Below are 23,857 nucleotides of genomic sequence, written 5' to 3' on the forward strand. Positions count from 1 at the left end.
GTTGACTCTGTAACACTAAATAATGAAGGCCTACTGAAATGTCTATACCATGTATTGCAGGGTGTAGTCTTCCTTTTACCTGTGTACTCTAGTTAAAATGTTTTTGCATGATATATAATTATATAGTAATGTGCCAGGTCAGCGGATTGAATAGAAGTAAAATGCTAGTTGTACTTTCAAATTTTATTTTAAGATAGAGTTTTGATGTAAGGATCAAATCTTTTAGATTGGCTTCATTCATCTGTCCACTGTGTTTGTTACATTCAGTGATTGAACAGTTTCATATCTACAGATATTTTGGTGTGAGATAGGCTGTCTTGTTGTATCCAGGGACAACTGAAATTCACACTTACTACTTAATACTTAGTACTCTAAATGGACTAGAATGGAGTTTGGACTAAATATCCATAAGTTCATAGAATATAACATTCATTCAAATTGCTATACAAACACACATTAGCATAAAGTCAGTTTTGCTAGGCAATAGGCTAAGTGCTTTTGGAATAGAGAAATTAACTAGAGACAATATAAACTTCCCATCTCCAAGGAATCAAATATATGTTTGGAGTCATTATTTAATACTGCTAAATGATTTTAAACACAAAGCTAATAAATAGAGAGTAAGCCCTTACTGTACTCACATTTGGCTCAACTTTTATATTTCTCTGCAACCTTCTATTCAATCTACTGACCTGGCACATTATGGAAAATTATGTATCACACAAAAATAGAAGACATTCTGAAAAAAATGATGATAGGTGATTTCATAATCACTGGAACATCATAGAGTAGATTATTGGAACTTGTATTGCATAATCTACTGCATAGTTGTGATATATGGGAGCACTGGGAGATATGCAACTTTATACTAGTTAAAATGTCATCATGTGGCATATAAATTCAGCTTGATCCTATGCTCTACAACCATACATGCTTACTGCAGAAATACAATAAAATAAGATAAAATAGGCTATATCATTTAAACAATTGCTAATTATTGAGCATCATTTTTAAGTACAAGAAATATTCTGCCTATAGTTTCTCTATGTTCTTTATTTGCCTTATATGTTGAAATTCTATCATTTAATAAAGAATATATAAAACATATCAGTGCAAAGAAAAGATGATGTATTTACTACTATGACTATTATGACTACTACTATTACTATAGAAGACTTAAAACTATTAGATATACCTAGGAAACAATAGTTAAAACAACAGAAATTAAATCAATTACAAATAATTTTTACAAGACAAATGATAAAGATAATGTTATTCAAATAATGTCAAGATAAACATAATATATTGAATCAAAATAACTACAACTTTTTACATACTACTATTGAGAAAAGGAGAAATTGGATTATAGTCTAATTCTATCATTTGTTTGTGTGCTTGTACTTATAATATTAAATTTATATTTAAATATTTGTTTTATTTAAACATTTTAGATTTAATTATCTTAAATATATTAATTTTTGAGTAGAGAAACAATTTATACTTTAATGGGACTAGTTTGTGAACTGGATTGTGACAGTTTTAATATTTATGGATAATGTGTAAAAACAAAGAAAATCAAGCAAGTGTTGGATTCATTCATATTCCATCTCTTTTAACCCATTGCTGATCTATCTGAGGCCACAATGAAAATTTAAATATATTATCCAATAGCATAAAAGTAGTAAGTGATAAGGCTGGGGTAAACCAGGTCGTTTATGTCACCCAAGGCAGGATTTTCTCCCAATGCCCCTCCAGGATGTAGGGTGAAGATTACGGAGTGGAAAAAACTAAGGTTTTAAAATTAATGAAATGATGAGTCCCATGGAATATTATGGAAGAGAGGACAGAAAAAAATGTAAGAGGTGGAGGGCAAGAAGGAGTCTCTTGGATACAATAAGGTCCTTACAATCATGAATAAGATGCAGTTATCATGCTTGCCTTCCATCAATGAAAGGGGAGGACTCGGAAGGGTGCTCCCTCTGAGTAGTCATTGGCAGTAAGCATCCTTGGGAAGGCGGAGTTATTTTCTTCAGCGATATAGTAATTTTTATGATGGCTGAGTGTTTTTAGAAATAAGCTCTCTCCATGTCCATGTAAAAAATGGGATTGAACTCACTGAGTCACATACAAGGAGACAGCAGTAGATAGAAACGCAGAGGAAGAGGTTCATGAGGAGTAGGAAGGGGAAAAGAGAGGGCAGCGTGGCTTACAAAAGCTTAACATAGTTTACATACATATGTGAAATTACGAAAGAGTTAAAGTTGTGAAAGATATTATGTGCTGAGCCTCATATTGGTGCTGAACCATGTAGAGGGGGAATGGGCAGAAGGCAGGGAGGCTTGGTACAAGAATGTGTGCCTTTCCTCAGGTTATTCATGTAAAATATTCAATAAAATTTTAAAAGTGGCTGAAAGTCACTTAAAGAGAGTGTAGAGTTAAACATCTGTGAGGATAAGCAGTCATACCACAAAAGCTCAACTGGGTGCTGGTCTATTTTTTGCTCTGGGGTTGCTTAAACTACATATCTTGGGGATAATTTCTCTAAGTCTTCATCTGATAGGTATGAGAGAGATATCAGAATCATACATTTTAAAAGGGGACATATATACATTTATGTGTGTATTTACTTACATACATACATTCATACATGTGTGTGTGTGTGTGTCTATCTGAATATGTTGAAGCCAAAAGAGTATACCTTTCAAATATTGAAGTGTAGTCAGTATTTTTCTTATGTTCTCTTTATTTCCCTCATGAGCTAGCAGAATGGGCTCCATTTTTAGGAATTCATTATTCTCAGAATATATACAAAATATTTGACACAATTTATAGCATTTTTAAGTAGAAGTTACATTTCATAGTTAACAAATACATAGGTATATATATATAATATCTGTATTCATTAATACATAGGTATATATATATATATGTATAAAATATATTACATGCCTGTAAGTATACATGTATACAGGTATATACATATATACATGTACATGCACATATGAGTGCATAGATTGATATGTATATACACCCTCTTTTTCTATTATAATTATATCACAAGTGTTAGAAATAATGATAAAAATATTTGTATTTAAAAGTAGCTGGTAAAAGCCTGGCAATGGTGGCTCTCACCTTTAATCCTTCCTGAGTTGAAATCTCAGGCTTGTTTTGATTTGCATTTTCCTGATGACTAAGGATGTTGAACATTTCTTTAGGTGCTTCTCAGCTATTCAGTATTCCTCAGTTGAGAATTGTTTAGCTCTGTACCCCATTTTTAATAGGGTTATTTGGTTCTCTGGAGTCTAGCTCTTGAGTTCTTTGTATATATTAGATATTAACCTTCTGTAGGATGTAGGGTTAGTAAAGGGCTTTTCCCATTTCTTGGCTGCCATTTTGTCCTATTGACAGTGTCCTTTACCTTACAGAAGCTTTGTAATTTTATGAGGTCCCATTTGTCAATTCTTTTTTTTTTAAATACTTATTATCATTACTTTTTTACTTTATTCACTTTTTTCGATATAATTTATTTACATTTCAAATGATTTCCCCTTTTCTAGCCCCCCCACTCCCCGAAAGTCCCGTAAGCCCCCTTCTCTTCCCCTGTCCTCCCACCCACCCCTTCCCACTTCCCCATTCTGGTTTTGCCGAATACTGTTTCACTGAGTCTTTCCAGAACCAGGGGCCACTCCTCCTTTCTTCTTGTACCTCATTTGATGTGTGGATTATGTTTTGGGTATTCCAGTTTTCTAGGTTAATATCCACTTATTAGTGAGTGCATACCATGATTCACCTTTTGAGTCTGGGTTACCTCGCTTAGTATGATGTTCTCTAGCTCCATCCATTTGCCTAAGAATTTCATGAATTCATTGTTTCTAATGGCTGAATAGTACTCTATTGTGTAGATATACCACATTTTTTGCATCCACTCTTCTGTTGAGGGATACCTGGGTTCTTTCCAGCATCTGGCAATTATAAATAGGGCTGCTATGAACATAGTAGAGCATGTATCCTTATTACATGGTGGGAAGTCTTCTGGGTATATGCCCAGGAGTGGTATAGCAGGATCTTCTGGAAATGAGGTGCCCAGTTTTCAGAGGAACCGCCAGACTGCTTTCCAGAGTGGTTGTAACAATTTGCAACCCCACCAGCAGTGGAGGAGTGTTCCTCTTTCTCCATACCCTCTCCAACACCTGCTGTCTCCTGAATTTTTAATCTTAGCCATTCTGACTGGTGTAAGATGAAATCTTAGGGTTGTTTTGATTTGCATTTCTCTAATGACTAATGAAATTGAGCATTTTTTAAGATGCTTCTCCGCCATCCGAAGTTCTTCAGGTGAGAATTCTTTGTTTAACTCTGTACCCCATTTTTAATAGGGTTGTTCGGTTTTCTGGAGTCTAACTTCTTGAGTTCTTTATATATATTGGATATTAGCCCGCTATCTGATGTAGGATTGGTGAAGATCTTTTCCCAATTTGTTGGTTGCCGATTTGTCCTCTTGATGGTGTCCTTTGCCTTAAAGAAACTTTGTAATTTTATGAGGTCCCATTTGTCAATTCTTGCTCTTAGAGCATATGCCACATGAAGGACATACTTAAAGAAATTCAAGAGAAAATGGATCAAAAGTTAGAAGCCCTTGCAAGGGAAACACAAAAATCATTGAAAGAAATCCAGGAGAATACAAAAGCCAACAAGGAGGAAATGCAAAAAACACTTAAAGAAATACAGGAGAACTTTGGTCAACAGGCTGAGGTCATGAAAGACGAAACACAAAAATCTCTTAAAGAATTACAGGAAAGCACAAACAAGCAAGTGAAGGAGCTAAGCAAAACCATCCAGGATCTAAAATCAGAAGTAGAAACAACTAAGAAAACTCAAAGGGAGACAACTTTGGAGATAGAAAGCCTTGGGAAGAAATCAGGGGACAGAGATGCAAATATCAACAACAGAATACAAGAGATAGAAGAAAGACTCTCAGATGCTGAAGATTCCATAGAAACCATGGACTCAACAGTTAAAGAAAATGCAAAATGCAAAAAACTTGTAACCCAAAATATCCAGGAAATCCAGGACACAATGAGAAGACCAAACCTAAGGATTATAGGCATAGATGAGAGTGAAGATTTACAACTTAAAGGGCCAGCAAATATCTTCAATAAAATTATGGAAGAAAACTTCCCTAACCTAAAGAGAGAGATGCCCATGAATATACAAGAAGCCTACAGAACTCCAAACAGACTGGACCGGAACAGAAATACTTCCCGTCACATAATAATCAAAACACCAAATGTACTAAACAAAGAAGGAATATTAAAGGCAGTAAGAGAAAAAGGCCAAGTAACATATAAAGGAAGACCTATCAGAATCACAGCAGACTTTTCACCTGAGACTATGAAGGCTAGAAGATCCTGGGCAGATCTCATGCAGACTCTAAGAGAACACAAATGCCAACCAAAACTACTATATCTAGTAAAACTCTCAATCACCATAGATGGAGAAACTAAGATATTTCACAACAAAACCAAGTTTACCCAATATCTATCCACAAACCCAGCCCTAAAAAGGATAATAGGAGGACAACACCATTTGTCAATTCTTGATCTTAGAGCATAAGCTATTTGTGTTCTGTTCGGGAACTTTTCCTCTGTGCCATGTGCTGAAAGCTCTTCCCCAGTTTCTTTTCTATTATTTTTAGTGTGTCTGGTTTTATGTGGAGGTCCCTGATCCACTTGGACTTGAGCTTAGTACAATGAGATAATAATGGATCAATTTGCATTCTTCTGCATGATAACCTTCACATTAGTTGAAAAGGCTATCTTTTTCCACTGGATTGTTTTAGCTCCTTTGTCAAAGATCAAGGGACCATAGGTATGTGAATTCATTTCTCAGTCTTCAATTCTATTCAATTGATCTACCTACCTGTCACTGTATAAACACCATGTAGTTTTTATCACTATTGCTCTGTAGTATTGCCTGAGGTCCAGGATGCTGATTCCCCAAAACGTTCTTTTACAGTTGGGAATAGTTTTCGATAGCCTGGGTTTTTTGTTATTCCAGATGATTTGATAATTGCTCTTTCTTACTCTATGAAGAACTGAGTTGGAATTTTGGGGATTGCACTGGATCTGAAGGTTGCTTTTGGCAAGATGGCCATTTTTACTATATTTATCCTACCAATCCATGATCATGGGAAATCCTTTCATCTTCCAAGGTCTTCTTCATTTCTTTCTTCAGAGACTTGAAGTTCTTGTCATACAGATCTTTCACTTGTTTGGTTAGAGTCACACCAAGATACTTTATATTGTTTGTGACTATTCTGAAGGTTGTCTTTTCCCTTAATTTCTTTCTCAGCCTGTTTACCCTTTGAGGATAGGAAGGCTACTGATTTATTTGAGTTAATTTTATATCTGGCCACTTTGCTGAAGTTGTTTATCAGCTGTAGGAGTTCCCTGGTGGGGTTTTTGGGGTCACTTACCTATAGGATTGTATCTGCAAATAGTGATAGTTTGACTTCTTTTCCAATTTGTATCCCTTTGATCTCCTTTTGTTGTCTGATTGCTCTAGTTAGAACTTCAAATACTATATTGAATATATATGGTGAGAGAGGGCAGTCTTATCTACTCCCTAATTTTAGTGGGATTGTTTCAAGTTTCTCTCTATTTAGTATGATGTTGGCTACTGGATTTCTTTATATTGCTTTTACTATGTTTACATATGGGCCTTGAATTCCTGATCTTTCCAAGACTTTTAACATGAAAGGATACTGAATTTTGTCAAATGCTTTTTCCAGCATCTAATGAAATGACCATGATTTTTCCCCCTGGAGTTTGTTTATGTAGTGGTTTACATTGATTGATTTCTGCATATGCATATCAAACCTTCCCTGAATCTCTGGAATGAAGCCTACTTGACCGTGGTGAGTGAACATTTTGTTGTGTTCTTGGATTTGCTTGGCAAGAATTTAATTGAGCATTTTGCATCAATATTCATAAAGGAAATCAGTCTGAAGTTCTCTTTCTTTGTCGGATCTTTGTATGGTTTTGTCATCAGTATAATTGTGGCTTTATAGAACTAGTTGGGTAATGTTCTGTCCATTTCTATTTTATAGAATAGTTTGAAGAGTATTGGTATAAGGTCTTCTTTGAAATTCTAATAGAATTCTGCACTAAAACCATCTGGTCCCATGCTTTTTTTGGTTGGTTGACATTCAATGACTACTTCTATTTCTTTATGGGTTATAAGACTATTGAGATCGTTTACCTGATCCTGATTTAACTTTGGTAATTGGTACCTGTCTAGAAAATTCTCCATTTCATCCAGATTTTCCAATTGTGTTGAGTGTAGGCTTTTGTAGTAGGATTTCATGATTTTCTAATTTCTTCAGTTTCTGTAGTTACGACTTCCTTTTCATTTCTGGTTTTGATAATTTGAATACTGTCTCTGTGCTGTCTGATTAGCCTGTCTAAGGGTTTATCTATTTTATTAATTTTCTCAAAGAACCAGCTCCTGGTTTTGTTGATTCTTTGTATAATTCTTTTTACTTCTACTTGATTGTTTTCAGCCCTGAGTTTGATTGTTTGCTGCCATCTACTCCTTTGGGTGTATTAGCTTCTTTTTATTCTAGAACTTTCAGGTGTGCTGTTAAGCTGCTATGTTTCAGAGCTATGAGTTTTCCCCTTAGCACTGATTTCATTGTGTCCCATAAGTTTGGGTATTCTGTGCCTTTGTTTTCATTAAATTCTAAAAAAAAAAAATAATCCGTGATTTCTTTCCTTATTTGTTCTTTGACAAAGTCATCTTTGAGTAGGGCATTGTTTATCTTCCATGTGTATGTGGTCTTTCTGGTTTTTTGTTGTTGTTGTTGTTTGTTTTTTGTTTTTTGTTTTGTTTTTTGCTTTATTTTATTTTATTTTATTTTATTTTATTTTATTTTATTTTTGCTATTGAAAATCAGCCTTAATCGGTAGTGATCTGATAGGAGGCATGGGATTATTTTAATCTTCTTACATCTGTTGAGATCTGGGTTTTTTTGGTGCATTATATGGTCAAATTTGGAGATGGTACCATGAGGTGCTGAGAAGAAGGTATATTCTTTTGATTTAGGATGAAATGTTCTCTTAAATCCATTTGTTCCATAACTTCTGTTAGTTTCACTGTGTCTCTGTTTAGGTTGTGTTTTGCTGCTCTGTCCATTGATGAGAGTGGGGTGTTGAAGTCCCCCACAATTATTGTGTGAGATGCAATGTGTTCTTTGAGCTTTAAAAACATTTCTTTTATGAAGGTGGGTGCCCTTGTATTTGGAGCAAAAATGTTCAGCAAAAATTTAGAGTTCTTTTTGGTAGCTTTTTCCTTTGATGAGTATGAAGTATACTTCATCTTATTGATGACTTTTGTTTGAAAGTCAATTTTTTTATATTAGAATGGCCATTGCAGCTGGTTTCTTGGGACCATTTGCTTGGAAAATTGCTTTCCAGCTCTTTACTCTGAGGTAGTGATTGTCTTTGACACTGAGGTACATTTCCTGTATTCACCAAAATGCTGCGTTCTCTTTATGTTTCCAGTCTATTAGTCAATGTCATTTTACTGAGGAATTGAGTCTATTGATGTTAAGAGATATTAAGGAATAGTGATTGTTGCTTCCTGTTATTTTTTATGTTATTTTTATGTTTGTGTGGTTACCTTCTTTTGGGTTTGTTGAAAGATTACTTTGTTGCCTTTTCTAGGGTATAGTTTCCTTCCTGGGGTTTTCCATCTATTATCCTTTGTAGGGCTGGATTTGTGGAAAGATATTGTGTAAATTTGTTTTTTGTCATAGAATATCTTGGTTTTTTCCATCTATGGTAATTGAGAGTTTTGCAGGGTATAGTAGTCTGGGCTGGCATTTGGGTTCTCTTAGGGTCTGTATGACATATGTCCAGGATCTTCTAGCTTTCATAGTCTCTGATGAGAAGTCTGGTGTAATTCTGATAGGTCTGCCTTTATGTTACTTGACCTTTTTCCCTTACTGCTTTTAATATTATTTCTTTGTTTAGTGCTTTTATTGTTTTGATTATTATGTGACAGGTTTAATCTATATGGAATTCTGTAGACTTCTTGTATGTTCATAGTCATCTCTTTCGTTAGGGAAGTTTTTTTCTATCGTCGCTGTCTTCTATACCTATAATCCTTAGGATTGGTCTTCTCATTGTGTCCTGGATTCCCTGGATGTTTTGGGTTAGGATCTTTTGGCATTTTGCATTTTCCTTGACTGTTGTGTCAATGATTTATATGGTATCTTCTGCACCTGAGATTCTTCTATCTCTTGTATTCTGTTGTTGATGTTTGCATCTATGTCTTCTGACTTCTTTCCTAGGATTTCTATCTCCAGAGTTGTTTTCCTTTGTGACTACTTTATTTTTTCTACTTCCATTTTTAGATCCTTGGTGGTTTTGTTCAATTCCTTCACATGACTGGTTGTGTTTTCCTGTAGTTCTTTAAGGAAATTACTTATGTACTTCTTAAAGTCTTCTATCAGCATCATGAGCTGTGATTTTAAATCCAAGTTTTGCTTTTCCAGTTTTTTGGTGTATTCAGGACTTGCTGTTGTGGGAGAACTGGGTTGAGATGCTGTCATGTTGCCTTGGTTTCTATTGGTAATATTCTTACATTTGCCTTTTGCCATCTGGTTATCTCCGGTGTTAGCTGGTCTTGCTGTCTCTGACTGTGGCTCATTTGTCCTGCAAGACTGTGCATCAGTACTCCTGGGAGACCAGTTCTGTCTGTGAACACAGATATGTAGGCACCCCTGGGATACCAGCTCCCTTGTGATGGTATTTGTGTATGTAGCTATGTGTCCCAGGATCATCTCTAGGCACAGATAGAAATCAGAAGACACCTGTCTCTGGCTACCCCTGTGTTCTTGTGTCCTGAGGGTTTCAGGCCTGTTCCTCTGATCAGAAGGGGTGGTCCTACCTGCACTCTCAGGCCTCTCCACACTCGTGGAAGGCTATCTCCCTGTGCCACCTGAGTATGTAGCTCTGTGGCCAAGGATGGTATCCAGAAGCAGACTAGGAACATTGTTATAACAGCAAATGAAATCATAACACAATGATAGCAACTTCCAGTGAGATACACTATAAATAAATGCAGCTGTGTCAGTATAAGAGCCAAAAATGTGACTCTGTCAAATCTCCAAATTACCTTTTCAATTTTTACTTATGTAATTCCTATAACTAAGATAATTAAGTTTTATATATTATATTGCACCTTAAAAATCATGTGTCTGAATCAACCCTTCTTCAAAATTTGCTCCCATTTTACTTCAACCCTTCTTACGAGGCCACTGTTTATCTACTCTTCTCCAATGGAATCCTCTCTTTTCTTTCCTTTTGGACCCTTTCATCATGCACGTATCAATGGGTTTTGAAAAGTCACTTAGTTCAGTTGAGTGAAAAGGAAATTGGTCAAGTCAATTGCAAATGGCATTATTTAGACACAGCCTTTGCAGTTTGGCCCTGTTCTCTTTATTGAATCTACTTTTAGTACTTCTGTGTTATGTTTCTTGGCATTCTTCTAACTTCTTCCTTTCCTGCTGGATAGCTCACACAATTCTATTTTTAAGCACATTCTTCAATTGATCTATATGATATGTGTTCTAACTGCTTTAGCACAAAGTCTATAGGCTATTTATCTTGATACCAAAGTCTATGCTCAAGTAACCTGAGTTAAAGTTTGAATTGGAATAAGACTCAAGGCCATGTGTACTAACTTGTTTACTTTTAATATCTCACCCAGGTTTTGGTATTTATAGAAACATGTGCATGATAACTGAAGTAAAGTAAAGTCAATTATCAAATACCTGGTACTAATACCTAATGATTTCCCTTCTTCTTTTCCTGAGATGCTATATTGCAGTCATGAGATTCCTATTTGATCAAAGCAGGTGCCGATTTGACAATTCTTACGTTCTAATTGAACAAAGGCAGAAAAACTTAGCTAAAGTAAAAGACAGAACTCAATTTAAATCTTGAAAAGGTATCTCCCATGGCCAGAGCATCAGTTGTCTATTGAATTCATGGTCCTGTATTTTTTCCTAATGTCTTCCCAAGCACTTCCTTTTTGACATGCATCAGATGACCTCTCAAAACAGTGAAAGACATTCAATCTGATGAAAGTGAAACCATGTTGTTATGTCATCAGCCCTCCAACACCCAGCATTAGTGCCACTTGCTCAGCACATATGCAGTGATCAATGGGGAACTGTGACTGTACCCCTGCTGCTCCATAGATTCATAGTCTCCGTCCCTCAAAAGCTTTGAGCCTATTAATGTATACCCCTTCCTTCACACTTGCACCATCAAGCTCTATTCCCTTAGTATCACACACACACACACACACACACACACACACACACACACACACACCCCTAAACATCAGCCAGTTTTTCAAACCCAAATGTATAGACTATCTTGACTCCATACTCTCCTCTGGCTACTGAACTGATTTCTCTCTAACTTTAAAATTCTCAAAAAGACTACTTTTATTCCAAAGTGATCTGATAGGAGGCATGGGATTATTTCGATCTTCTTCTTTTTTTTTTATTCGATATAATTTATTTACATTTCAAATGATTTCCCCCTTTTCTAGCCCCCCCACTCCCCGAAAGTCCCGTAAGCCCCCTTCTCTTCCCCTGTCCTCCCACCCACCCCTTCCCACTTCCCCGTTATACTGTTTCACTGAGTCTTTCCAGAACCAGGGGCCACTCCTCCTTTCTTCTTGTACCTCATTTGATGTGTGGATTATGTTTTGGGTATTTCAGGTTTCTAGGTTAATATCCACTTATTAGTGAGTGCATACCATGATTCACCTTTTGAGTCTGGGTTACCTCACTTAGTATGATGTTCTCTAGCTCCATCCATTTGCCTAAGAATTTCATGAATTCATTGTTTCTAATGGCTGAATAGTACTCCATTGTGTAGATATACCACATTTTTTGCATCCACTCTTCTGTTGAGGGATACCTGGGTTCTTTCCAGCATCTGGCAATTATAAATAGGGCTGCTATGAACATAGTAGAGCATGTATCCTTATTACATGGTGGGGAGTCTTCTGGGTATATGCCAAGGAGTGGTATAGCAGGATCTTCTGGAAGTGAGGTGCCCAGTTTTCAGAGGAACCACCAGACTGCTTTCCAGAGTGGTTGTACCAATTTGCAACCCCACCAGCAGTGGAGGAGTGTTCTTCTTTCTCCACACCCTCTCCAACACTTGCTGTCTCCTGAATTTTTAATCTTAGCCATTCTGACTGGTGTAAGATGAAATCTTAGGGTTGTTTTGATTTGCATTTCTCTAATGACTAATGAAGTTGAGCATTTTTTAAGATGCCTCTCCGCCATCCGAAGTTCTTCAGGTGAGAATTCTTTGTTTAACTCTGTACCCCCATTTTTTAATAGGGTTGTTCGGATTTCTGGAGTCTAACTTCTTGAGTTCTTTATATATATTGGATATTAGCCCGCTATCTGATGTAGGATTGGTGAAGATCTTTTCCCAATTTGTTGGTTGCCGAATTGTCCTCTTGATGGTGTCCTTTGCCTTACAGAAACTTTGTAATTTTATGAGGTCCCATTTGTCAATTCTTGCTCTTAGAGCATACGCTATTGGTGTTCTGTTCAGAAACTTTCTCCCTGTACCGATGTCCTCAAGGGTCTTCCCCAGTTTCTTTTCTAGTAGCTTCAGAGTGTCTGGCTTTATGTGGAGGTCCTTGATCCATTTGGATTTGAGCTTAGTACAAGGAGACAAGGATGGATCAATTCGCATTCTTCTGCATGCTGACCTCCAGTTGAACCAGCACCATTTGTTGAAAAGGCTATCTTTTTTCCATTGGATGGTTTCAGCCTCTTTGTCGAGGATCAAGTGGCCATAGGTGTGTGGGTTCATTTCTGGATCTTCAATCCTGTTCCATTGATCCTCCTGCCTGTCACTGTACCAATACCATGCAGTTTTTAACACTATTGCTCTGTAGTATTGCTTGAGGTCAGGGATACTGATTCCCCCAGATTTTCTTTTGTTGCTGAGAATAGTTTTAGCTATCCTGGGTTTTTTGTTGTTCCAGATGAATTTAAAAATTGCTCTTTCTAACTCTGTGAAGAATTGAGTTGGGATTTTGATGGGTATTGCATTGAATCTGTATATTGCTTTTGGCAAAATGGCCATTTTAACTATATTGATTCTACCGATCCATGAGCATGGGAGGTTTTCCCATTTTTTGAGGTCTTCTTCCATTTCCTTCTTCAGAGTCTTGAAGTTCTTGTCATACAGATCTTTCACATGTTTGGTAAGAGTCACCCCAAGATACTTTATACTGTTTGTGGCTATTGTGAAGGGGGTCATTTCCCTAATTTCTTTCTCAGCCTGCTTATCCTTTGAGTATAGGAAGGCCACTGATTTGCTTGAGTTGATTTTATAACCTGCCACTTTGCTGAAGTTGTTTATCAGCTGTAGGAGCTCACTAGTGGAGTTTTTTGGGTCACTTAGGTAGACTATCATGTCGTCTGCAAATAATGATAGTTTGACTTCTTCCTTTCCAATTTGTATCCCTTTGACCTCCTTATGTTGTCGAATTGCCCGAGCTAGTACCTCAAGTACAATATTGAAAAGATAAGGAGAAAGGGGGCAGCCTTGTCTGGTCCCTGATTTCAGTGGGATTGCTTCAAGTTTCTCTCCATTTAGTTTGATGCTGGCTACCGGTTTGCTGTATATTGCTTTTACTATGTTTAGGTATGGGCCTTGAATTCCTATTCTCTCCAAGACTTTAAGCATGAAAGAATGCTGAATTTTGTCAAATGCTTTTTCAGCATCCAATGAAATGACCATGTGGTTTTGTTCTTTGAGTTTGTTTATGTAGTGGATTATATTGATGGATTTCCGTATATTGAACCAACCCTGCATTCCCGGGATAAAGCCTACTTGATCATGGTGAATGATTGTTTTGATGTGTTCTTGGATTCAGTTGGCAAGAATTTTATTGAGTATTTTTGCATCGATGTTCATAAGGGAAATTGGTCTGAAGTTCTCTTTCTTTGTTGGATCTTTGTGTGGCTTTGGTATCAGCGTAATTGTGGCTTCGTAGAAGGAATTGGGTAGTGTTCCTTCTGTTTCTATTTTGTGGAATAGTTTGAAGAGTATTGGTGTTAACTCTTCTTTGAAGGTCTGGTAGAATTCTGCACTGAAGCCATCTGGTCCTGTCCTTTTATTGGTTGGAAGACTTTCTATGATTCCTTCTATTTCTTTAGGCATTATGGGACTGTTTAGATGGTCTAGTTGGTCCTGATTTAATTTTGGTATTTGGTATCTGTCAAGGAAATTGTCCATTTCCTCCAGATTCTCCAGTTGTGTTGAGTACAGGCTCTTGTAGTAGGATCTGATGATTTTTTGGATTTCCTCAGTTTCTGTTGTTATATCTCCCTTTTCATTTCTAAGTTTGTTAATTTGGATACTTTCTCTGTGCCCTTTGGTCAGTCTGGCTAAGGGTTTATCTATCTTGTTGATTTTCTCAAAGATCCAGCTCCTGGTTTTGTTGATTTTTTGTATGGTTCTCTTTGTTTCTACTTGATTGATTTCAGCCCTGAGTTTGATGATTTCCTGCCTTCTACTCCTCCTGGGCGAAATAGCTTCTTTTTGTTCTAGGGCTTTCAGGTGTGTCATTAAGCTGGTAATGTACGCTCTCTCCATTTTCTTTTTGGAGGCACTCAGGGCTATGAGTTTTCCTCTTAGCACTGCTTTCATTGTGTCCCATAGATTTGGGTATGTTGTGTTTTCATTTTCATTGTGTTCTAAAAAGTCTTTAATTTCTTTCTTTATTTCTTCCTTGACCAAGGTATCATTGAGTAGAGTATTGTTCAGTTTCCACGTGTATGTGGGTTTTCTGTTGTTTCTGTTGCTATTGAAGACCACTTTTACTACATAGTGATCAGATAGGAGGCATGGGATTAGTTCTATCTTTTTATATTTGTTGAGGTCTGTCTTGTGACCAATTATATGGTCGATTTTGGAGAAGGTACCATGAAGTGCTGAGAAAAAAAGGTATATTCTTTTGCTTTAGGATAGAATGTTGTATATATATCTGTTAAATCTAATTGGTCCAAAGCTTCAATTAATTTCATTATGTCCCTGTTTAGTTTCTGTTTTCCTGATCGGTCCATTGAGGAAAGTGCAGTGTTGAAGTCTCCCACAATTATTGTGTTAGGTGCAATGTGTGCTTTGAGTTTTAATAAAGTTTCTTTTACGAAAGAGGGTGCCCTTGCATTTGGGGCATAGATGTTCAGGATTGAGAGTTCTTCTTTTTGTATTTTTCCTTTGACCAGCAAGAAGTGTCCCCCAGAGTCTCTTTTGATGACTTTGGGTTGAAAGTCAATTTTATCTGATATTAAAATGGCTACTCCAGCTTGTTTCCTGAGACCATTTGCTTGTAAAATTGTCGTCCAGCCTTTTACTCTAAGGTAGTGTTTGTCTTTGACCCTGAGGTGTGTTTCCTGTAAGCAGCAAAATGTAGGGTCCTGTTTACGTATCCAGTCAGTTAGTCTGTGTCTTTTTATTGGGGCATTAAGTCCATTGATGTTAAGAGATATTAAGGAATAGTGATTGTTACTTCCTATCATTTTTGACGTTATTTTTTAAATTTGATTGGTTAACTTCTTTTGGGTTTGATGAAAGGTTACTATCTTGCTTTTTCCAGGGTGAAGTTTCCCTCCTTGTATTGGTGATGTCCTCCTATTATCCTTTTTAGGGCTGGGTTTGTGGATAGATATTGGGTAAACTTGGTTTTGTCATGAAATATCTTAGTTTCTCCATCTATGGTGATTGAGAGTTTTGCTGGGTATAGTAGTTTTGGTTGGCATTTGTGTTCTCTTAGAGTCTGCATGAGATCTGCCCAGGACCTTCTAGCCTTCATAGTCTCAGGTGAAAAGTCTGCTGTGATTCTGATAGGTCTTCCTTTATATGTTACTTGGCCTTTTTCTCTTACTGCCTTTAGTATTCTTTCTTTGTTTAGAACATTTGGTGTTTTGATTATTATGTGACGGGAAGTATTTCTGTTCTGGTCCAGACTGTTTGGAGTTCTGTAGGCTTCTTTTATATTCATGGGCATCTCTCTCTTTAGGTTAGGGAAGTTTTCTTCCATAATTTTATTGAAGATATTTGCTGGCCCTTTAAGTTGTAAATCTTCACTCTCATCTATGCCTATAATCCTTAGGTTTGGTCTTCTCATTGTGTCCTGGATTTCCTGGATATTTTGGGTTACAAGTTTTTTGCATTTTGCATTTTCTTTAACTGTTGAGTCCATGGTTTCTATGGAATCTTCAGCATCTGAGATTCTTTCTTCTATCTCTTGTATTCTGTTGTTGATATTTGCATCTCTGTCCACTGATTTCTTCCCAAGGCTTTCTATCTCCAAAGTTGTCTCCCTTTGAGTTTTCTTAGTTGTTTCTACTTCTGATTTTAGATCCTGGGTGGTTTTGCTTAGCTCCTTCACTTGCTTGTTTGTGCTTTCCTGTAATTCTTTAAGAGATTTTTGTGTTTCCTCTTTCATAACCTCAGCCTGTTGACCAAAGTTCTCCTGTATTTCTTTAAGTGTTTTTTGCATTTTCTCCTTGTTGGCTTTTGTATTCTCCTGGATTTCTTTCAATGATTTTTGTGTTTCCCTTGCAAGGGCTTCTAACTTTTGATCCATTTTCTCCTGAATTTCTTTAAGTATGTCCTTCATGTGTTCCTGTACCAGCATCATGACCAGTGATTTTAAATCCAAATCTTGTTTTACTGGTGTGATGCGGTATCCAGGACATGCTGGTAGAGGAGAATTGGGTTCAGATGTTGCCATATTGCCTAGATTTCTGTTAGTGACGTTCCTGCATTTGCCTTTTGCAATCTAGTTCTCACTGGTGTTAGTTTGTCTTGTCAGTGCTGGACTCACCAGTGCAAGCTGCCCCTTCCCCGTTGGCCTCTGGTGCACAGCTTACCCCCTGTACTGCCTGTAGACAGGGTGCTGCTGCCCAGGCTGATCAGATCCTGAAGCAGGCACCTGAAGGCTCCCGCTGGGGCCTGCTGGATTCACTGGAGCACACTGACTTCTCCCAGCTGGCCACCCGGAAGCCCAGCTAGCCTCTGGCAGGACCTGGAGATGTGGTGTGGCCGCCCAGGCTGATCTGGATCCGGAAGTGGAGAGTTGAGCTGAGGGCTTCTGCCTGAGGCCTTGCCCCAGATTGTGGACCAGATGGAGCCCGTGTGCACCTGCAGGGAGTGCCGACAGTGTATGCTGCTGTGACCTCCCCTGTGTTCTGCTCACTCCGCTGGGCAGCCGATTCCCCAACCGGGCTGGTGCACACAAGGTTAGCCTGGCCGCCCAGTCCCTGAGTCCAGGCAAAAACCTGGGAGGCCAAGGTCCGAGCAAAGCTCCCCTAGGGCTATGACTGTTAATTGGGTCTGCCAGGTGACCAGGATGGCGGCGGGCATGCACGCCTGCGCTCCCTGAAAGCGCCAGGAGAGTCTGCTGTGCTAACAACCTCCTGGGCGGGTTGACTCACAGATGGCCCACCAAGCCGCCCAGTTCTTGGGGTCAGTCCTGTGCCTTTTGGGGCCTAGACCCCCGCTTTGTTAGCCTCAGACTATGCCCATTACGGCTCTGCCCGCCAGAGCTCTCTGTTGTCCTGCAGGCAAAATGGCGGCGCGCGCGCAGGCCCGGGCAAAAAAAACCTCCTGGCTGGGTTGGCACCCCGATGGCCCCCCGATCAGCCCAGGGCCTGGGTGCAGGCCAATGCCTGTCGGGCTCAGACCACCGCGGTGTTGGCCTCGGATTATGTTTGTGTACCTCAGTCTGTCCAATCCCTGGAGTCCGAAACCAAGATGGATGAACCTCTCCTGACTTGTGGGAGGCCGAGTTCTGAAGAGGCTTCCGTGCAGGAAAGTCGCCGCACAACCGCAGCTGCTTGCTGCCCGGCTGGTCAGCGAAGGTCAGTGGTCGTGGGCGCAGGGCCTAACTGGACCCTGTGTCGCCTTGGTTCCACTGCTGATGGCCCTTCAGCTGGACCAGCCAGTTATTTCGATCTTCTTATATTTCTTGAGGTCTGTCTGGTGACCAATTATATGGTCGATTTTTGAGAAGGTACCATGAGGTGCTGAGAAAAAGGTATATTCTTTTGCTTTAGGATGAAATGTTCTACATATATATCTGTTAAATCCAATTGGTCCAATGCTTCCATGAGTTTCACTTGTCCCTGTTTAGTTTCTGTTTTCTTGATCTGTCCATTAAGGAGAGTGGTATGTTGAATTTGACCATAATTATTGTGTTAGGTGCAATGTGTGCTTTAAGCTTTAGTAAAGTTTTTTTTACAAATGAGGGTGGCCTTGAATTTGGAGCATGTATGTTCAGAATGGAGAGTTCTTCTTGGTGGATTTTTCCTTTGACCAGTAAGAAGTGTCCAGTGGACAAAACAGCAACCAATAAATTGGAAAAGGATCTTCACCAACCCTACATCTGACAGAGGGCTAATATCCAATATACACAATGAACTCAAGAAGCTAGATGTCAGAGAGCCAAATAACCCTATTAAAAATGGGGTATAGAGCTAAACAAAGAATTTTCACAGGAAGAACTTCAAATGGCTGAGAAGCACCTTAAGAAATGTTCAACATCATTAGTCATTAGGGAAATGCAAATCAAAACAACCCTGAGATTTCACCTTATACCAGTTAGAATGGCTAAGATTAAAAACTCAGGAGATAGTAGGTGTTGGCAAGGATGTGGAAAAAGAGGAACACTCCTCCACTGCTGGTGGGAATGCAAGTTGGTACAACCATTATGGAAATGAGTCTGGCTGTTCCTCTGAAAACTGGGCATAGCACATCCAGAGGACCCTGCAATACCACTCCTGGGCATATACCCAGAGGATTCCCTAGCATGCAATAAGGACGCATGCTCCACTATGTTCATAGCAGCCCTATTTATAATAGCCAGAAGCTGGAAAGGACCCAGATATCCCTCAATGGAGGAATGGATACAGAAAATGTGGTATATTTACACAATGGAATACTACTCAGCAATTAAAAACAATGAATTCATGAATTCTTAGGCAAATGGTTGGATCTGGAAAATATCATCCTAAGTGAGGTAACCCAGTCACAAAAGAACACTCATGGAATACAGTCACTGATAAGTGGATATTAGCTCAGAAACTCTGAATACCTAATTCACATAATCAACTGACTCCCAAGAAGAAGGAAGGAGATGTCCTGGATCCTGAAAAGGCTTATTCCAGCATTGTAGGGGAGCACCAGAACAGAGAAGTCAGAGGGGGTTGATAGGAGAATGGGCGGAGGGAAAAGGGCTTAGGGAACTTATGGGGAGGGGGAACCGGAAAAGGGAAAATCTTTTGGAATGTAAACAGAATATAGGGGAAAAAAGTTAAAAAAAAATAAAGAATTCTATTAAGTGTTTAATGGAATTTAGTCAAAAATGTATGTATCTTATTTCAAAGTATATTACTGGGTAAAATAAAACGCTCAAAAATAAAAAAGTTCTCAAAAAGTAGATTATTACACCTCTGTCTTTGTATTGTCTTACATTCATTCTTAAGTCTGTTATTTTTTCGTTATTATTTATAGAGAATCACTGAAGCAGAAGCAAGTTGGTTAAATGTTGATTAGGAAACAAAGTGTAAAGAGTATTTAAAATATTTTTTAAGTGCTAGAGAGATGGTTTTGAAGTTAAGAGCACTTGTTGCGTTCCCAGAGAATCTGGGTGTGGTCCCCAGCACCTACATTCAGTGCTTCATAACTCTTATAACTCCAGCTTTCAGGAATCCAATGCCTTCTTCTGGCCTCCATAGGAACCTATACTAACCTGGCAGTCACAGAGGCACACACACACACACACACACACAAAACTAAAAATAAAATAAATCTTTTAAAACTACATTTCTTAAAATGTCCTGTAACACAATTTCTTCAGAACATATTCTTCTTAGCTGAATGTTCTAGAAATATTCTTTTCTAAGAAGTAAAGCTCTCCAGAACTGTCTTGCAGTGTTATCACAGTATAGAAGGGCATTTTACAACTGTTTCAATAAGACAGTGTGTCTATGGTTCTTGTGGAAAATATGTTGGTATGTGAAGAGTACATTTTTTCCCACATGATTTTAATGTTAAGTAGGTTTGTGGTAACCCTCTCCATGTTCGTCCATGTCCCCAATCTTAAATAACCTTTCTGAGTGACTGTCAAGTTCAAGGAGTCCAGAATACTTACTGCCAGATTTGTAGAAGAGTGGTTTGGAAAAGAAAAAAAAAAACATGAAACCATGACTGTTGTTTCTGCCTTGTTGAAACAATACTTGGTAATGTTCTCTGTGTCACAGGCCACATGAACATGCTGCAGGTCCTATATCCCTGGCTGTGGTATGTTTTCTTTCTTATTCTAAATCTCATCCTCCATCCCAGAGGTGGTCATTAAACATCTTCATAGCAGGTTCCGAGGAAGAATCTCCATTGCTTTCACACATTCAGCATTGCAAGGACTGCGCTTTCTTTAAGTACTTCCACTAGGCAGGGGAGGATGTGGACCTACCTGTGGACCTTCCTCATTTCTCATTTGACTTCTCTTTTGCCTGGTGTAAAAGTAACTCTTATTCATCAAATGCAATTGTTAACTTAGAGGCTTAATCCTGAATATACTTACCCTTTCTAGTTTGTTTGTTTGTTTGTTTTTCCTGAACTCTGACTTGCTGGTTCAACTCAATTTGTTCTGGCTCAAAATTTTCTTCTGAGTGATTCAAACTGGCTTCTTTTGACTTCTCTCTCTCTATCTCTCTTTATTCAATATATTCTTTATTTAAGTTTCAAGTGATTTTCCCTTTCCTGGATGCCCCTCCCCAAAAGTCCCATAAGCCCTCTTCCCTCCCCCTGTTCCCCAATCCACCCCTTCCCGCTTCACTGTCCTGTATTCCCCTACACTGCTGCACTGAGCCTTTCCAGGTCCAGGGACCACTCCTTCCTTCTTCTTGGGCATCATTTGATATTCGAATTGTGTCTTGAGTATTCTAAGCTTCTAGGCTAATATCCGTTTATCAGTGAGTGCATACCATGAGTGTTCTTTTGAGATTGGGTTACCTCACTTAGGATGACTTCTCAATGAATTTCTCTGATTTGCCTCAACCTAACTCTGTCAATCTGTTCTAATCTTCTGGTTCCTTCTCGTTCTCTGGCATTAACTGACTCAACTCCACTGGACTATACTCACTGGACCGACTCCCAACCAATGCACCAAACTCAGCCCCATTCAGTTGAACTAACTGAACTATTTCCCTAAGCTGCTGTTAAGTATTGTTACACCAGAGAGTTGGTTAAGTTCTATCTCTGACTCATTCTGTCAAATCTTTATCTGATTCATCACTTTTGATTTTCAAACATGGCTGCTTCCTTCTACACACTAGTTTTACTTTACAGGTGTGTACCAAGGGAATGTCTGTATTCCAGCAAAAGAGATTAAAGGAGTGTGGCATGTCTGCATTCCAGCTGAATCACACAGACACAGGTTTTTGGAAGTGATTCCTTGTCAAAGAGGCCATGTTGCTCGATTAAAATTCCTCTGCAGTCTGGCACAAGTAATCAGCAGGTGCTGCTCTTTTCTGAAATGGGATTCATCTTGCCTGGATTTCAGACTGTGTCCTTTATTCTAATAAGCAATCTAGAGCTTTAATTAGACATGCATGTTGAAAGAGAATTATGTGGGAAGAGGAAGAGAAGTAGAGGTAGTAGAAAAAATATACCAGAAAAGGTCATGGATAAATATGATCAAAGTTCAGTATATACACACTTGAAATATCTCAATGCAACAAATTATTTTGAACAATTAATACATGGTAATTAAATGTTAAACAACACACAAAGAATGTCATTCAAGTAGTCCAGTTTATGTTCAATGTAATGTAGTACTAAAGAAACATTACGGACATCTTGTATGAGTATTTACAAAGTTTTTCCCTCCTAATTTTTTTTTCCTGACTTACCTGCAATTTCTCCATGAGCTGCATGGTGTCCTCTTTCTTTCTTTCTTTCTTTCTTTCTTTCTTTCTTTCTTTCTTTCTTTCTTTCTTTCTTTCTTTCTTTCTTTCTTTTTTTTGAGACTTTTTTTTTTTTTTTTTTTTTTTTTTTGGTGCAGCCCTGGCTGTCCTGGAACTCACTCTGTAGACCAGACTGGCCTCGAACTCAGAAATCCACCTGCCTCTGCCTCCCAAGTTCTGGGATTAAAGGTGAGGTGTGCGCCTGTGCGCCACCACCGCCTGGCATGGTGTCCTTTTACAATTGTCAGTGGTGTGCCTCCATGCCAGCCTTCCATCAGTCAACTGGGTCACTTGCTGGTATTACTTCTATATCTCCTTTAAAGTTCCAGCACTACTGCTTCTATTTATGCGTGTGTGTGTGTGTGTGTGTGTGTGTGTGTGTGTGTGTATACCTGTGAGAGTGCATGCAGAGTTCAGTGATTAGCATCAGGTGTCTTCTATTCCTATTTTTTGAAACAAAGCTGTTCCTCTCTCTGGGAACCGAAAGTTCATGGATTAAGTCAGAACTGTTGGACACCAAGCTCTTGGCTCTGAACCTAGTGCTGGATTCACATGCCTCCATGAGTGTTGGGAATCTGATCAGTCCTAATTCTTACCCAGAAAGTGCTTTATTCACTCAGCCATTTCCTTAGCCACTAGCCCTGCTTTTACATTGCTCTAGCTTTATAAGCAAGGTCGTATTATTTAGCTTCAGGGAGAGCACTTTGCTAATGTAGATTAAGAGGACATTCAGCTTGTTTAGCTCCATTTGCTTGTTAGCACAGATACTCTACTTGTAGTATTAGTGTGCAGCAGACTAGTGCTTGGAAGACCAAAGCATGAGCAACTGATCAAAGTGTGGTGTTGTTCTGATCATTACAGGAGGCAATGCTGTGTAGCTCCACAGAGGCATGGTTCTTGTACTTCCACAGCGTGGCTACTTCAAATCTGAAATGAGATAATGAGGATCCCGATCTATTAGATCTATTGAAGTGAGACAAAGTAATAGATATGGTACCAGAAGAAATATTCCCCTAGGTCTTGATAAAAGGCTCAGTGGTTGCTGTGCAGTCATAAAGTCCATAGTTCAGATTTCCACACCCATGTAACAAACTGAGTATCTCGAAAACACCTGTAATCCAGCTCTGTGGGATACCAAACCCTCCTCTTGCCTCCACGTGCAAAGATCTGTGAGCATGCATTAATTAATTAATTAAATTAATATTTTTAAAAAGGAATATTATGTATTAGATACATTTATCTTATGGAAAATATTCACCAGGTTTGCACTGAAAAGGATTTGAAAACTGTGTTAGATGTGTATTTACAATATTGAGTTGTTTAAGTATATTTGTTCTTAGGGAAATAGCACAGTAAAATATATATTATCATAATTTTGTTCCTTGAAGTTGACCCTATTCATTGACTCATATGTTCTCAAATTGAATTGGCATTATTTCAAGAATTTGAGACTAAAATGCATTCTACATGAATATTTCAGCCTAGGTTGTCATATACAAAGTGGATGGTCCAAAAGAACCCTGGTGCTTATTTTTTTACTTAATCTGTAGAGTAACAGACACATACATACACACCCACCCTACCCCCATACACACACACACACACACACACACACACACACACACACCACTGGCTTATAGTAAAGTAAGGTACATTAAAGTTAGTCTAGATTGCCAATGTAATCATATTTTTTACTTTAAATGTAAGGTCCTAAGTATTTTAATGTAGAGCATAAAACAACAGTAGTCCTATGCTCTGAATTTACTAGAATTTCTT

At 38.4% G+C, this 23,857-nt stretch overlaps 1 pseudogene; it reads right to left on the minus strand.

Annotated features, from left to right (window-relative positions):
- Positions 1–22,051, minus strand: part of LOC127674235 (pyruvate kinase PKM-like) — a 59,448-nt pseudogene extending 37,397 nt beyond the window's left edge.
- Positions 22,052–23,857: the final 1,806 nt, after the last annotated feature.

The sequence above is a fragment of the Apodemus sylvaticus genome, chromosome 23 (assembly GCF_947179515.1).
Source record: "Apodemus sylvaticus chromosome 23, mApoSyl1.1, whole genome shotgun sequence".
In the NCBI taxonomy this organism is placed as follows: domain Eukaryota; kingdom Metazoa; phylum Chordata; class Mammalia; order Rodentia; family Muridae; genus Apodemus; species Apodemus sylvaticus.